General features: G+C 42.4%; 1 protein-coding gene and 1 pseudogene across 4 annotated transcripts in view; one reads left to right on the plus strand and one right to left on the minus strand.

Annotated features, from left to right (window-relative positions):
- Fhit (fragile histidine triad diadenosine triphosphatase) overlaps positions 1-16,299 on the plus strand; it is a 1,425,825-nt gene that overhangs the window by 658,460 nt on the left and 751,066 nt on the right. The window lies entirely within an intron of this gene.
- LOC121455389 lies at positions 7,443-11,027 on the minus strand (annotated as a pseudogene).

Raw genomic sequence — 16,299 nt, forward strand, 5'->3', positions numbered from 1 at the left:
GGGAGGAGGCAGAAATTTTTTTTTCAATAAAAAAAAAAGTCATCAGCTTCTTTTGTTCATGTTTATCATGGAGAGTTTTTCTTCCTATTTCAGTTCTGAAGCATGACTTTGGTGGACAATCCGGACCAGCAATCACTGTCACTCAGAGCATGGAATTCAGAATTTTGTGTCCTCTTGTCTCATAGGATTTCTGTTGTGAAACTGGCAGGTTTTCTGATAGATTTGCCTTTATATCCAATATGGTACCCTTGAAGCGTTTATTATTCCCCCTTCTTTTTTTGGTTCTGTATATTTAGTTCTTTAATTATGACATCGAAAAATTTTCTTTGAGTCTTGTTTGCTTGTTTTTTTTTTGTGTGTGTGTGTGTCTCTGTGATCAAGGTTGCCATCTCTTTCTTTGACTTGGGATATTGTCTGTTAGATTTTGTTTAACATATTTTCTACATCTTTAGCTTGAACAGCTTTTACCTCTTCCATGTCCATGATTCATGCATTGGCCTTTCACTGGTGTCACTCTGACGTTACATGTTCTAGCCACACATTCTTCATTTCTTCCTGTGAGTGTCTCAGTGTTCTAACCCACGTTCCTAGTCTTCAAGTCCTGCTCCCCTCCCTGTCCTTCAGTTGATCCACGGGTGTTACTTCCCGTGACACTTTTTCAGTTTGACTTACTAAGCTCTTAATTTCCAAATTTTAATTTGAGGTTTTCAACATTTGTTTTTCTTCATAGAATTTCTTTCTTGTATGACGTTTTGATACCCTTATTTCATTTAGCAATTTGTGTCCACTCGGAATTCATTCCAGAGTCCATTCCCGTCCTCTTTTATTCTGTTAAACATTTTTTGCAATTGTTTTAGAATTCCTTGGGATTTTTGTCCCATCTGCTCTCACTGGGATACATTGCTGTGCAATTGGCAATCATGGTGGGGGGCCATGCTACCTTGACTTTTGCTGCTTCTTGTGTTGAGATTTGCACAGATGGAATTAGGTCTCTGGTTGGAAACCCTCAATGTTCACGGTGGCTATGGAGTGAGGTTGAGGTGTTGTTTCACTGCCCGACTGGGGTCCAGCAGCTCAGCCCTCAGAGTACCTTGCTCAGTCTTCAGTGAGAGGAGGGCACTCTTCAGGAGGTTCGCTGTCACCCCTGGATATGCCCGGAGTGAGAATACAGTGCAGTCCGCTGAACGAACCTGCCTCCTGAGTAGAGGGAAAAGCGCAGCGTGGTGTGTATTTGATATTTATAACTAAGGGTTAACATCAGAGCAAGGGATCAAAAAATAGAAGAGGTAAACAGACGGGGTGGGCAATGCAGAGGAGTGGAAGAGACAAGACAGCCGCAGTTATAGGCAGGATGAAATGAGAAAGTGGCAAGAGAACACACCCAGCTAAAATAAGCCCAGCCCTCAGGAGGCTGAAGGTATGACTCCAAGCGAAATAAACAAACAAGGTGTTGGTAGTGGTGAAGGGATGCAGAAGGACAAAGCTGGGTCGCCAACTTGAACTGAGGGATTAAACAAGACAGGTCTAAAAGAGAACAGCGTTAGGGGTGCAGAATCTGTGTGCAGCTCCTCACGGGGCAGAGCGGCTGACTTGCTTCTTCTGTTCAGTACGTTTTGGGGGTGGAGTTACCGTCATGCTCCCGTTTCGTCCCTCATAGGGAGAAGTGTGGACACTGGTGATACTCTGTGTCCGCGTTCCACGGGCACCTGTGCTTACTCTGTGTCTAACAACTGACTTTTGGGGGGCATGTTTGGCTGCCTTTTCCCAGAGGAGGAGTAGGTGCATACCACATCTCAGTGTGGGCCCTCGTATGAGGAGAGAACATGTACCAGGTCTGTTTCTGTACTCGCTCCAGTATGTCACTCAGATCAAATTTCCACCCCAAGGAATAGCACAGTTCCAACTCGTGCTTACCCCCTTGATTAGAAGGGTTCTGCAGGCCAGGTTTCAGAGTGTAGGCCCCTGGCTTTTGCTGCAGGTTCCCAGCATGAATCATGCAGGGAGGGATCTTGGATCTCCCTACCTGTCACAAGAAAGGACTTCTCATCTCTGCTCCAGTGGAGTGTCAAGAAGACATGCTTTCCTGACACCACACCTGTTTTGCCCCCAGGAAGGCCCATGCATGGCTTCTCTCTCTGCTTTCATCTTCACCCCCATTTCTCCTCCCCCCTCACTTCTTTCTCTCACTCCTTCCCTCCTCCATTTACTTTAAATCATCTGTTTTTAAAACCACAATGCAACTTTTCTTAGGCGATATCTCTTAGTCTCTAGCCCGGTCAGGACCTCTTCAGTTAGAGTTACCCTCCCGATAGGCTAGCCCACCTCTTAGCATGACTGGGACCTAGGCTTCTTACTCATTTGCATTATTTCTGTTTGTCCTGAAAAACAGCATCTTCCTGCCCTGTGGTGATACCAGTGGATTGGTAACAGGTATATGCAAGGCTCTTGGTAAGCTTTGCTGGAGGATATGGTGCAGTCAATTAGGCAGGGTTGTGGGAGGTGAAAGTCACCGAATCCATGCCACATGTGTGCCCTCCAGGAACCCAAGCAAGTGAGCTTACCAAGTGGCTTCCACTTTCTTAGTGGAGGTCTCAGCTGCTGGGAATCTGTGTTCAGAAGGGCACGCCTGCTTTTCCTGGGCTCTGTGGTAGGAGTACTGAACACCGCTACCTTAAATTTCCAAGGAGCCTGGCACGGACCTTGCAGCGGTTTTTGTATGTCGCTGCTTCATGTGGCTGTTTGCGTGGATTAAATAAGAAGGCAGGTTGGGGAGATGGCTGAGAAGAGCCGCAGACCTAGCATGGGCCAGGGGCTGGAGCGCACCTGTCTGTGTTGTCCGCTATGTATTCAGGGATCGCTGCTCAGAGCTCAGACGCACAGACGCTAGGACAGTGGTGGCAGTTCAGTTGTGTCAACAAAGCCCCTGTCCCAGAGCAACTTTCAGAACAAGGCTCATCTGAAAAGGTCACTTAGAACCGGGTCAGAACTTTTCAATAGAAACATTAAAACCATTTTTATGTATTGCTGTTTTGAGGAGCAATGGTTCTTCTTTCTATCTGTCAATAAGTCAACATTCAACTGTATTAGTTACCAATAGCTAGCATATGAAAAATTATTTTAAAAGCTAAGTGCCTTCAAGACGGCAAAGCTCAAGAGTTTCGACGTTGGGAGAACATTTTCCATTTCTCTTAAATTTGAATTAATTTCTCAGTGGTACATGTGCACTTAGAGACTGCTTGTCATCCATTTGATTATGATGTCCTATTCTCAACCTACTTAACAGTGAAGGTTTCTATAGATTACACCCAGCAACAACACCCTCAGAGTAGTCTGGCTCCCAACTGACTAGTTTCTCTAATGTCATGAGAGAGCTAAGGAGAGCTTGATGGTGTGCGTGACCTGCCCATTCGACAGTGCGACCTCTTCCATGGCCATGCCATGGATGCCGAGTCAACTTTATAGCCGTGTGGAAGGAGACATGCTAAATCCACAAGCAGAACCCACGGGGTGCTTGAAAAACATAGCTTACATGACACCATGTCTCGTGGCTTTGTTTGTTTGCTCTGTTGTTCTTCCTCAGGTCACCATGTTCCATTCTATGATCATCTGCCTGCAGGAAGTAACCATTCACATTAAGTCAAATTGCATTCAGTTACTACACAAGTTTTCTAGCTGCTTCCATGTCGTGGTTGATGCCCATCATATTCTGCCAGGGGTGTCTTGTCAGAATCATGCTGACCCCATGTACTGTTTGTAGAAATGATGACTTGAACCTTCATAAAGTTGCAAAGGAAGGGTTCCTTTGTCCCCATGCTGTGCTCAGTATGGTGATCTTTGTGGACTGGAGGAAGCACCTAAGGGGATGCAAGCAGAGCTTTATCCACTAGGGAAATATGATGGACACTGCCCTTCCGCTCACTACCAGTGTCTTTCCCCATCACTTGGTTGTCTTTCTGGGCCCTCATGCCTCCCTGCCCTTCAGAGCACTCCTAGTGGCCATTTGGTTTGCTGTAGACCTTTAAGCTTTTAGTTAAACAGAGATGCTTCTTTTCCATGAGTTTTACTTGACTCTATACTGACTCTATAGACCGATACTGTTGACACGTACTAAATGTAGGTCCAGTGTTGTGTGTAGGCCCTGGCACATGGCAGTGTTCAGACAATACCTGATACTTGTATGAGTTCTTTTGCTATTAAGAAAGGTTAGAAAGTCTGGAAAGAGATAGAGTGGTGTTGGTCACATAGTCCCCAGTTAACTGTAGAGATAATATTATCTATGCTTCCTATGGGGAAGGAGGCACACTTTCTGTCTTCTGTAATTTTTTTTAAATACTTATTTATTTATTTTGTATACAGTATTCTGTCTGTGTGCATGCCTGCAGGCCAGAAGAGGGCACCAGACCTCATTACAGATGGTTGTGATTGCTGGGAATCCATGTGGTTGCTGGGAATTGAACTCAGGACCTTTGGAAGAGCAGGCAATGCTCTTAACCTCTGAGCCATCTCTCCAGCCCCTCTTCTGTAAATTTTGTCTTTTTCCTAGGTGCTCAGAAAACTATAGATGACCATCGGTGTATCTGTCTAACATCTTCTGGGTTGGGGTAAGGAACTGGCCACTGTGAGAGTATCGAGAAAGACCTGTATACCCACAGATCACCCAAGTGACTGCCGGGCCTATTTTGCTTTGAAGTTCTGGAAGTGATCAAAAGTAGGAATAAGAAAATGATCAATTAGTAGTGTTCCTTTTGAGAAGTTTCAGCTCCAGGAAGCCCTTTGTAACTGCAAAGATAAGGACAAAGAGGCAGGAAACAGAATGAAACAGTGAGACATTATTATGGGGGAGGTAATCACCAGTGTGTAAATGAGTGGGACCACACAGGAAAGCTGCGAGTTGGTGGGAATCACAGGGGCAGCAGTGAATACATAATAACCACCTTGCAAACCGCAGCTCCCTGCTGAAGCCTGCCTGTGGCCAGAAGCATCCCACCTGGCCCGAACAATGGGATCCCTTGATGGGATTCAGGTGTGGGTCTCAGTCTGCTCGCTCAATAGTGTTTGACTGTGCTCCTCTGCAGGCAGCCTCAGCTTCATTACTGTTCATAGTAGCAATCGAATAATTAAAAGTTTCCCGTGTCTAAATGGTGGTGGTGGTGGGGGGGGTGGCAGACAGAATGAAAGGGTAATAAGATGGGTAGGAAGGGACATCCCCTGATGGGTGCCTGTCATAGTAAGAGGGTGAAGAAATGAAAGAGAGGTGGGGGAGGGGAAGGAGAGAGAGGTAGAAGGAGGGAGGGAGGGAGGGAGGGAGGGAGGGAGGGAAGGAGTGAGAGGAAGACACACATGCACGCACACACACACAAGAGAGAGGGAGAGAGAGAGGGAGAGACAGACAGACAGACACACACAGAGTGAGGACTCCCATTATTATTATATTAATCCCAGAGTGCTAGGAAGATGTATGGCACAGGGAGACAGGAAGGCATTTGTGAGATAGAGAAGGAGCAGGACTCCCTGTGAAGGAGCCCAAGCTGATGGTGCACCGTGAATCCATTATGGTAGAAGCGGACCAAGACTTGACTGCATTCAAGGTCATGTTTTACAACAGAAGCTTGTTGAACAGGAAAGCTCCATTTCGAGACCCTTGAATGAGAACCCTTCTTGATGGTTGCTGTAGAAATAGGTTCTGCCCATGATAATTTTAGTGAGGATAAACTCAGAGGCTAGAATTTGATTCTTACAGTTTCATTTAGCCAATATCGTATCAGAGTCCGGAAAAACTCAGTGGGTAGGGGGGTTTGTGATGGCTTTGGGGTCAAGGTCTTGGATGCAGCCCTTGCTAGTTTTCAGTGGGCTTTCCATTATTATAGAGGAGAGTTAGAGATATTTTCATTGTATAGCTTTAAACTTATCCCCTCATGAGGTTGTATGAACTGTGGTGCAATGTTGAGCAGTAAATCTATCAGTCATGTAATTATATTGTATATAACGCAATTAGAAATTGCTGAGTATAGAGGAACCCTGAAAGCAGAAGGCAGCCTGTACATTACAAGTGACACATAGCTGTACTTGACACTGTAATTAGCCCGACACTGTCTTAGCAAAAATCCCTATAAGTGGTGTTGCTTTGCCACACGCACACAAACATGCATAAAGTCCACATTGGTCAGAAATTGGTAGAATAATCTTTCATGTGTGCAGAGATAGTAACCTTATTATATTAATTTGTATATCAAATTTATTTTTTCCAGTGTTAATGTTCAAACAATGATAAAGTGTATGCACTTATGCTTTGGCATTTCTTAGTTTTTAACTATTTTTTTTAAGGTATAAAGAAAAGTAAGCCCCCAGTGTCTCTTAGCCTCTGAGAGACTGGCTCATGCACTGAGTAAAGATGCAGGTGCGTGGTTTCAGAGGCTAGATGGGCATAGTTGCCTTAACATTGAAAGTGAAGTTTTATCAACCCAGTTTTGGTTGCTGGCTCAATATATCAGTCTTGTTATCATACAGTCAAAAAAAAGAAAAAGAAAGAAAGAAAAAGGAAAAAGAGGATGATCTGTGACTCTCTTCAGCTCCTGTAGAGAGTAAACAGCAACACAGAAGAAAGATCCTCAGATCATACATGACCAAGTAAATGAGAGAATAACATGACTGATTATTCTTTTTTACCTTATTTCTCTTCATAGAGTAATGTTCTACTAGCATAACCTATAGATTTCTTTCTGCTATCAGTCTACAGGTACACACACACACACATACACACACACATTTGGGTCATCTTTATTGTTGAGATGAATCTATGAGAGAGGAGGCTTAGGCCTTCAGTTTAGAAACTGCCCATTTGGCCCGAGCATCTGGCATTCCTAGAGATAGTCATCTAAACAGGATGTTTATTTTAAAAACCAGGACTGCAGTACCATAATGTAGTGTTTCACTTTGTGTTCAGTTTGGCATATGTAAAATTGAATACTTGGCGCTTTTACATCTATAGTACTGTGCTTTAGAGTCGAGGTCTGGTGGTGGCATCAAACATACATGTCGGCAGTTTCCTCTGTCATCGTCAGATGAGAATAACTGTGGAAGACAGTATATTTTACGAGTGCTCTCCTTTGAGAGAAAAGCTCTCTCCTGGATCATGGGATTTGTGATTCAGATTACATGAGAACTCCTGAAAAAAAAAATCCCTTCAGGCAGACTCTCCTGCTTGTGCTTCTTATAGAAGATGAAAGTGTGCAGAAAAGAGAACAGAATTGACTCCAAAATTATGAGAAAATCGTCAATCAATTTTAGATTTTTCCTTGTACACAAGTATACAGATGACTTAAAATGTCTTTTTTATCTTTTTCTTTCATCTGTGAGTATTATTTAGCAAAATGGTTCACATGAGCATAGTCCAATACTCCCTTTGGGGAGGGATGTGAGCTTCTCTGTTGAACAACCATTGATTAGACTCTTCCCAAGGCTTCTGATATGATGACACCATTTCCTCATGTGACCGCCATTCCAGTGTCATTCTGTCACCCACTCGTTGCCATCTCCACACGTTCTTTAGCCACAGAACTCAGAGAGGGATCAAAGCCCGGCAGTATTCCTTGGACATGTCTGCCGCCATGTAACTTCAGTGATAATTTCTTGCCCGTAACTTCAGCTTTGCAGCATGGGCCACACTCAAGGAAGCTCTTTAGCTGGCTGACTCTGCTGCAGAGAACTGGGCAGGTGCACAATGACTTAATCCCAGCACTCAAGAGGCAGAGGCAGGGGGATCTCTGTGAGTTTGAAATCAGCCTGGTCTATAGAACAAGTTCCAAGACAGACAAGGCTATACACAGAGAAACCCTGTCTCAACAAAACCAAAACCAAAGCAACAACAACAACAAAAAAATGTATTCCCTATCCTTGGAAAATAAACTTGAGATTGTTATAGGATGCTGTCTTCCATATTTCATTTTTTGTTCTTGCTCCATAAATCATCATTGGGATGATGGGGTAAAATAAGAAAGAAAAAGAAATTTCAAGAACTCTGGAACAAGACAAGCAACATCGCCAGTAGGTGTGAATATACTTTAGGAGCCAGAGATAATCAGTGTGAATAAGGAGCTTTGAGTCTTCACCATGTTACAGAGAATTAAACAAAAAAGTAAGGACCCAGTGTCCAGGTCTTCTCTGAACAATTACGTTAAAGTTTCTGAGTGTGGTTGTTGGCGATGTGGAGAACTTGAACCTTTGTTCATCCTTGTAGGGACGTGATAGGAACAATCCCTACAGAAAACAGATTGGTAGTTCAAGAAGCTAAAAATAATTCATGTGTAATACAGGAGTTTACCCTAGGTGTATGATTAAAAGAATCAAAACATGTTCAAAGAAAAACTATATATGTTTACATGTGATAAGTATGAAATATATGTGTATATATATATTCTATATTTATATTATAGTAACACTGTATTGTACTGTATACATTAAGACATATATATGTAGTATATATGTATACACATGTATATCATATAACATTAGGTTATTTAACTCATACATAGCTTTAAAAATATTCAAGACATTAAATATTGTATGGGACAAAAGTATTTCAATTTACCTAAATAGAATTTTTTTCTTTTAATGAATTGTCATCCTGTGTTATTTTAAAAGTTTAGATATGGGAAAATAAAGATTAAAGTTTTATTATGAAACTCTAAATATTATTTTGTTTGTATAAATTCAGAGACTTTTCGAGTTGTTTGCCCCTTTGTTTGGTCATCACTTGTAGAGTCTTATGCTAGCCTCTGTTGAGCCATGACATATGTGTAGGTTAAGAATGATTTTTTAAAAGTTGTATAAACTTTAATGTATGTCTCCAGCCATTCATTTTGTTCCTTGATTGTTTTCCGAGTTGATCAAATCTGTTTGAGAATTTGGTCAGCTCCCAGAGTGTGTTGTTGCTCAGTTAGGTGACAGGCTGTTTTTCCTGGGAGGGTCAGCTTGGGATGCATCAGTCACAGCTTTCCAGCTATTTACATCCCTCGTTCACAGTCCTGAGCTTTCATATATACTGGAATAGAGATCCCCTGGCCGTTAGATCCTGAAGGCTGCCAAAGGGTTAATCTAGACTTTTATCATCACTGAGTATTGTTAGGGCATAACATAGGAGATTGTTTTGTTTTTCACAGTGAACCTTAGCTCTCCCAGCTCTAATGAAATAAGATTTTAATTTTCTAGTTTAAAGAAAAACAGACCTTTTTTCCCCATTCTTTTAACAAAAGGAACAGCGTTTCTTTTTTTATCGTGTTTGGTTTCCTGGTTGCCTAGGAGACATTAGTGTTCATGGTAGATTGCTTTAGCTAGGACATTTTGAAGAAGTCATTCCCCTCTCTATTGTATTCCTAAGTAATGACAATTTGTATAACAGATTTAGAGAATTAGAGAATGTCCAATATTGACAAAAGTTATATGGAAATGTGCCATCTACCCTACACGAATGTTGACTGCAAAATATTACAAAAACGTCCTGAGAGCTACTTAGCCATTGATTTCAATAGCCTTGATAGGTCAGTATCTTCTGAGCATGCTAATTTTAAAATCAGAGATATCCATGAAGGCAGATGTGCAGATCGCCTTCTTCATAGAGCTGTCCAGGGGTTTAAGGATAGGGTATCTACATTGCTAGGAGGCTGGAAGCAGTGACAAGCACTGGCTACCATTCCTGTTGTTCAGATGTTACTTCTTAACTGACTCTGTCTCATGGAGAGAGGGGTACAGCAGCCACTCAGGGCTGTGCCCGGTTGGTTTTGTCTTTAATGACTAAACGCCATCTTACGATAATAATAGTACCAAGTTCCATACCAGTATTTAATTTGTATTAATTGAGAGCCAACTCTTGTCTATTAAAAACATTCATTTTTACTTTTTAAATGTCACGCTTTGCTAAATACATGCTAGGTGCTTTGGGGATGTATAGAGGGAGGGCTTGGTGTCCTATGTCACAAAGGCACACAAACCAAGGAGCAGGCCACAGTCATACAATAGACTGACAAAGAAAACAGATGTTGCACCATGTCTGTGTAACCCTGGATGAGTTTATCTCATCCTTGCAGAGGTTCTATTGGGGTCAGGGTAGGATGGAGCCGAAGATGTTGGTCCTCTTGAGAGCTCTTGAGGTGATTTTACTCAGCCTGGCTTTATAGCTAGCATTCTGGGGGAGCACTTCCAACTCTTTAGGGGGTAGCTGTACAGAGCTGCAGAATAGACATTGTTTAAGATGCTTAGGTGAGCTGGATGTTGTGCATCAGCTAAGCTGAACACCTAAGCTGCTTGAGGAAACACACCACTTTTGCACGTGTTCCAGAGAGATGCCTCGCTATTCAGAAGAGGGAGTTAGTAATCCTGAGATGGGATTTGGTGGCTTCTTGGTCAATGGACTAGAATTTCTCATCTTTATGGGCTCGGTCATGTGGTTACTGGAAGTCCTAAAATTCCAAGTTTGGAGCATGGATTTTGAAAGGCCTTTATGTTATCAAAAAGTAAAAATATAAAAGACAGTTCATAGTGTGCTCTGCTGGAAGAGGTACTATGAAATTAATAGACAAAGGTTTATATTCTGGATCCTCTGTTGGACCTCTTATGGTGAGTATTTTCATGGCTTTAGTACTAAGGGATGCCCCAAAGTGTGTTAGCTTTAATTTAACTTCTCAAATTGGAGTCGCAAGTTTAATCAACCCTTAAATAGTATCCTGTATAAAGAGCCACGAGACCACTGAAGTTCAGTGCTCATTTGAATACGCCCCTCGCTGTCTAGACGTGCTCAGCGTCTCAAAAATGAGAGGACTGGATCTAAGTGATATCACAGGCCCCTTTCCACCCAGAAATTCTAGAGTTGGCTATTCCTCTTGGAAACAAGATTTGAAGCACTTGACAGTTTAGTGAAATATTAGCATAACATTTAAAGGTAAACCAGGAGTAAACCTGACCGTACCTGGAACGAATTGGAACGAGCTGTCAACTTCTGCTGTGGTCACTAAACCACATTCCACAGTGCCCATGGCTCACCTAGTCCTGTGAACCAGAGCTCTAATCTGTGGAGCTGACTCACATACTCGCATGCGTGAGGGACAGAAAGCTCAGCACCAGTTCATCTCTGAGTAACTTTGAAGATGAAGTCCTTTAATTTCTGTCCTCTTACTAGCTGCTGAGAGTGACAGGCATAGAGTTAGCAGAAGGGCAGAGGAGGAAGAGAGAGTACAAATAGGTCATAAGAGGGAGCAGGAAGATGATACCTTCCACTAATGGGAAAATGGGTGGAAAAAAGCAAGTTATTACCACACAGTACCAAGAAGGAAGAAGGCTACAGTTATAACTTTGGTTTGGGTTAACATAGCTACTTGCTTTTTTCTTCATAACAAGGAGAAAAACCAAATCCCCAAGGTTTCTTCATTGAGTAACATTTATAATAAATATGAATGAAGTACATGACCCATTGAGTGAGTTCCTTAACTAAATCCTTAATTTTTTATATTCCAGAAATAATTTTCTGCTCATGTGCTAAGAAAGAAGGTTTTTGGATAGGATTTTTCATTTGGAAATTCAACAGAGTACATCCAACTTTCTTGTTTGGGGGAAAAGATTCAGCAGTTTTACTTTAGCCTAAACTAAAATTGCTTTTGCCATGCTCACATGAGAGTAAAATATTTAATATTTATCTCAGTCTTGCAGACCATTTCAGATCCTGGAGACGCCAGCACCTTCCGGTCACACTGCTGGTTTTTCTATGCCGCACATTTGTGTTCTTTCTCCATCCCCTGGAACATGTCTCTTCTTCACTGAAATTAAAAATTTGCGGAAATAGGTCTACTCATTGGGGAGTTTCTTTTTCTATAATTTACAGAGAAACAATGAGACCGCTGTGAAGGAAGTAGAAAATATTCCCATCTTGCCTGCCAGTGTCATGTGTCAGACAGTGACATATGCTTACTGCAGGCCATCGTCTCCTGGATTTAGGTGAGATAAAAGTTCATCACATTAGGCCAGCCTGGTCTACAAGAGCTAGTTCCAGGACAGGCTCCAAAACCACAGAGAAACCCTGTCTCAAAAATCCAAAAAAAAAAAAAAAAAAAAGTTCATCACATTGCAGAGAGTCAGAGTGGGGGGCTAAGTCAGGTAGAGAACTTGAACTCTGATGCCATTTCCTCTTGCTTTCTCCAGACAGAGAGTGGTCTGAGTTACGTCTGTCATCAAAGGGGAAGAAGGTTTAGTGAAGAAATCAGAGGACATCCACTATTGTAAATTACTGGCAAACTAGAATTCTGCAAAAAAATATGTAGTAGAACTATATGATTTTATTGGCAAGAGTGATATGTCAGATGGAGGGACATGCAGGGAAGGGTAGCCAGGGCACAGAGGAAAACTGGATATAAGTAAGCTTCCGAGAGAAACTTAGGAGCTAAATATTGCTTTCAGGCTGTTTCCCAAAAGACGTCAGGAAGAAACAGATGTGAGAAGACTGGCCTGAGAGCTTAGAGAGACCAAATGAATAGAGATGTCAGATAGACTCTCTGAAACGCCAGTGTGCTAACTTGTGCCAGAGAGTATCTGAAGACAGATGATAGACCAAACCTTTAAAGGATACAATGGAAACCAAGGGCCTCACACGTACGTGCCTTATGGTGTATAAAACATTAGGAATCAGAAACATTAGTCCAATCATGTTCCGCCCCCACCAAAGGAACTTCAGACTATGACCTTACCAGGAAACAAAAGTCTCTGTAGATGTGACTGCTTCAGATGTTATCATATGGGTTATGCTGGGCCCTAAATACACGGGCTTGTGTCTTTAGTGGCTGTTATTAGTATGTGTGTGCAGGTGCATCTGAGGGATGTTTGCCTGTGTGCAGAAGCAAGCAGTCAGGGTAAGATATTGTCTTCAGAGTTATGCACCTCGGTCTCACTGGAAGTTGTGCTTAGGCAGCAAGCACTTTCCCAACTGAGCCACCCCCTCAGTCCTCAATCTCTTAATATAAGACATGAAGGCATACAGAAAAGACCACGTGAAGATGGACTTCATGGGGACACTGAGACTGGGGTGATGACTCTCCACAGGCAGCGTGAAGGACAGACTGCTGTAAGCCATGGAATCTAGGAAGAGTTGGAATCTAAGGAGTTGTCCTTAGAGACTTGAGGGGGATGATAGCCTTTGGCTTCGTGGTAATTTGTTATGGTAATTGACGGGTATTAATCTATAGTCCTAGGCTCAGGATTTATGCAGACCTTAATTTGAGATTAGAAAACAGAACAACCCCTGTTAAACAGTAACCTGAATGTCAGCCAATTTTCTTCTACAGCTTACAGCTGTGCGAGGACACAAAGAGGCCAAGATGTAATTGATCAGTTTTGAAACAGGCAAACTTAGAGCTTAAGAGGCTGTCATTGTAGGCTGCGTATATAAATGGAAGGGTAAAATGAGTATATTATTATGAACAAAAATTCACAGTATGGCACATGTAGACACTTTCTAAAAGTGATTTTAGAGATTAACATATAGCAAAAAATAAATACATAAAGATATCCAGGAGGAAGAATGGGAAATAATAAGTAGAGAATTTAATGACTTTTTCTTTTTACATCAATTAGTAATGACAACTTCGGAGTCTAGGAATATGATGGAATAGATACTCAGGAAATTTCTCCACTAAAAAGGATTCTGAAAGGTATATAAGGCACATGGCTGTTCAGTCACAGGATAACTGAATTCTGGAGAAAATGGCTGCTAAGAACCAAAGAGGAGGGTCAGATTCCAGAGGCAGCAATGCCAGAACCTATTCCTTCACAGTGTGAGGAAGAGGGTGTGGCCTCCATGAGCTGAGGCATAAAGATGGGATTCTGAAGTGGAGGAGTGGAACTTGAAAAATATACAGTTATTTGAAATTATAGCTCCATGTTGCTTGGGCAGATCCAAAATTCAACCACGAGAAAGATGGATTGTAACATCTAAAAGGCATCAGAGGGGTAAGGGTGTGTCAAGGGGCTAGACAGCGGGGGGGGGGGGGGGGGGGGAGGGGAGGGCGGTGTAAGACTGTGTCAAGGGGCTAGACAGCGGGGGGGGGGGGGAGGTGTAAGACTGTGTCAAGGGGCTGGACAGCGGGGTAAGAGTGTGTTAAGGATGTTGGACATTAGGGTAAGGGTGTGTCAAAGGGATTGGGGAGAAAGCTCAGTAAAGTGCTTCCTGGGGACCAGAGTTTGACTCACAGCATCCATGGAAATGCTGAACACACCTTTGTCATCCCAGTGGGGATGCAGAGTCTGGCGCATCTCTCAAAATCCAAATCCAATCCAGTCCTCTTCTATCCAGAAAATGTGTGAAGGGGTAGTGATATAGATGAACTTGGCAAACTGCACATGGCATGCTAAGACGGGCTGTGCGTTTGCGCTGAGTAAAGTTGTCTTAGAACACAGACACAGCAGGGGTGACATGAGTAACTACATGCCAGAGGCGAGTAGCTGTAAGAGAGTGTGAATGCCCTTGCAGCCCCTTATAGAAAATAATTTAGCAGCTGCTCTTCTAGAACATCAGGCAGTAGGCTCAAAGTCCAGAATCCTCTCTGCTAGGTCTATATGGGCATAGTCTCAGGAGCTGGTATAAGAAAACTGGCTTGGGCTCAAGAAATGGCTCAGCAGTTAAGAGCACTGACTTTTCTTCCAGAGGTCCTGAGTTCAATTCCCAGCAACCCCATGGTGGCTCACAACCATCTGTAAAAGGATCTGGTGCCCTCTTCTGGGGCGCAGGTAAACATGCAGGCAGAGCACTGTATACATAATAAATAAATAAAAAAGAAAGACTGACTTTACTTTAAAAAAGAAGAAAACTGGCTCATTAAAGAAGAAATGTGAAACTATTTGATAGTTTATTGTTTAGTTTTTTAAAATACTTATCTATTTTTATTTTATGTGCCGTGGTATTTTGCCTGCATGGATGTTTGTATCGTTGCCAGATGCCCTGGAATTGGAGTTACAGACAGCTGTGAGCTGCCATGTTGGTGCTGGGAATTGAACCCAGGTCATCTGGAAGAGCAGCCCGTGCTCTTAACCACTTACCCATCTCTTCAGCTCCCCACACTTCACAATTTAAGCAAAGCTTTACATGAAACATATAATTAAGTATTAAAAAGAAAGATACACAGTTAATAGAGGAAAATACTAAAATACACACTTGAGAGCTTATGACAGAGAAAAAATATGTTAACCAAGAATCTTGGAGAAAAATATCAAAAATTAATGATTTTAATTATAAAAACATAAGTGGATTTTGTTCCTTAGGGGAATAACAGAAAAATTAACAGATGGTAAAAATGTAATTATCATGCTGACTACTTAGACCCTTCTGTTGACCCTGGAAAATCAGGAAATAGAAGGGAGGTGACTTGTAACATGGGGAAAGAGCATAAACCAGCAATTTGTAGAAGACATAGTATACATGACACTATAGCAAACAAGTGGGTTACAAGAAAGAGATACCATTTTTAATGAATGATTTTTAGAATTTTGTACATGACTTCTGTATTGTGTGATGTCTATACTCTCCCTTTCCCACTTCAACTCCTCTCTTGACTCCACCTCATGTTATTCTTTGATTATTGATGCACACACACGCACACACACACACACACACACACACACACGCACGCACGCACAGAGAGAGACATACATGTTCATATAGATACAGTCAGCTGAGTCCATTTAATGCATTTAGTTCTTATGCACTTTAAGGCTGCTCACTTGGGACCATGCAGCCTATCACCGGAATTGTCCCTGAGGAAGACTGAGTCTTTCTTTCTCAATAGCAGTTATTTTCCTGTCACTCCTCATTGGGGAGTGAGCCTTGTGCCATTTTCCCCATCCATCACGAGCCCACTGTTCAACTGCTGGAGCCATTTTTCAGGTCTCACTTAGGCCTGGGAGTGGGGTTGGCTTGGGTAGGCACTGGGGCAAGCTAGTGAGTGAGCTGTGCCTGAGATACCATTTCACTCCCAGTCATGAAAACAGATAGTGCCAAGTGCTGACAAGGACAGAGGAAAACGTTTGCGTGTTGCTCTTGGCAATGCAAACTGGTACCTGGCTCAGAAACCTAAAACCTTGTTCTAAGGCTACATGAGTCACCTTAGGATAGAAATCATAGTGTTATCCGTGATAAAATGTGATAGCTAGACTATCTCTTGGGCGGGAGCGGACTGTACACAGATGCCACAGTGGACCTCTGTGAGAAGAAAGGAGCAGCCAGGAGCTGTTTTCAGTGCAACCGTGTGGATAAAACAGAATTAAGAA

This window comes from Microtus oregoni, unplaced genomic scaffold, assembly GCF_018167655.1.
Source record: "Microtus oregoni isolate MIOR12 unplaced genomic scaffold, Mior012 000013F_ref0000133, whole genome shotgun sequence".
In the NCBI taxonomy this organism is placed as follows: Eukaryota; Metazoa; Chordata; class Mammalia; order Rodentia; family Cricetidae; genus Microtus; species Microtus oregoni.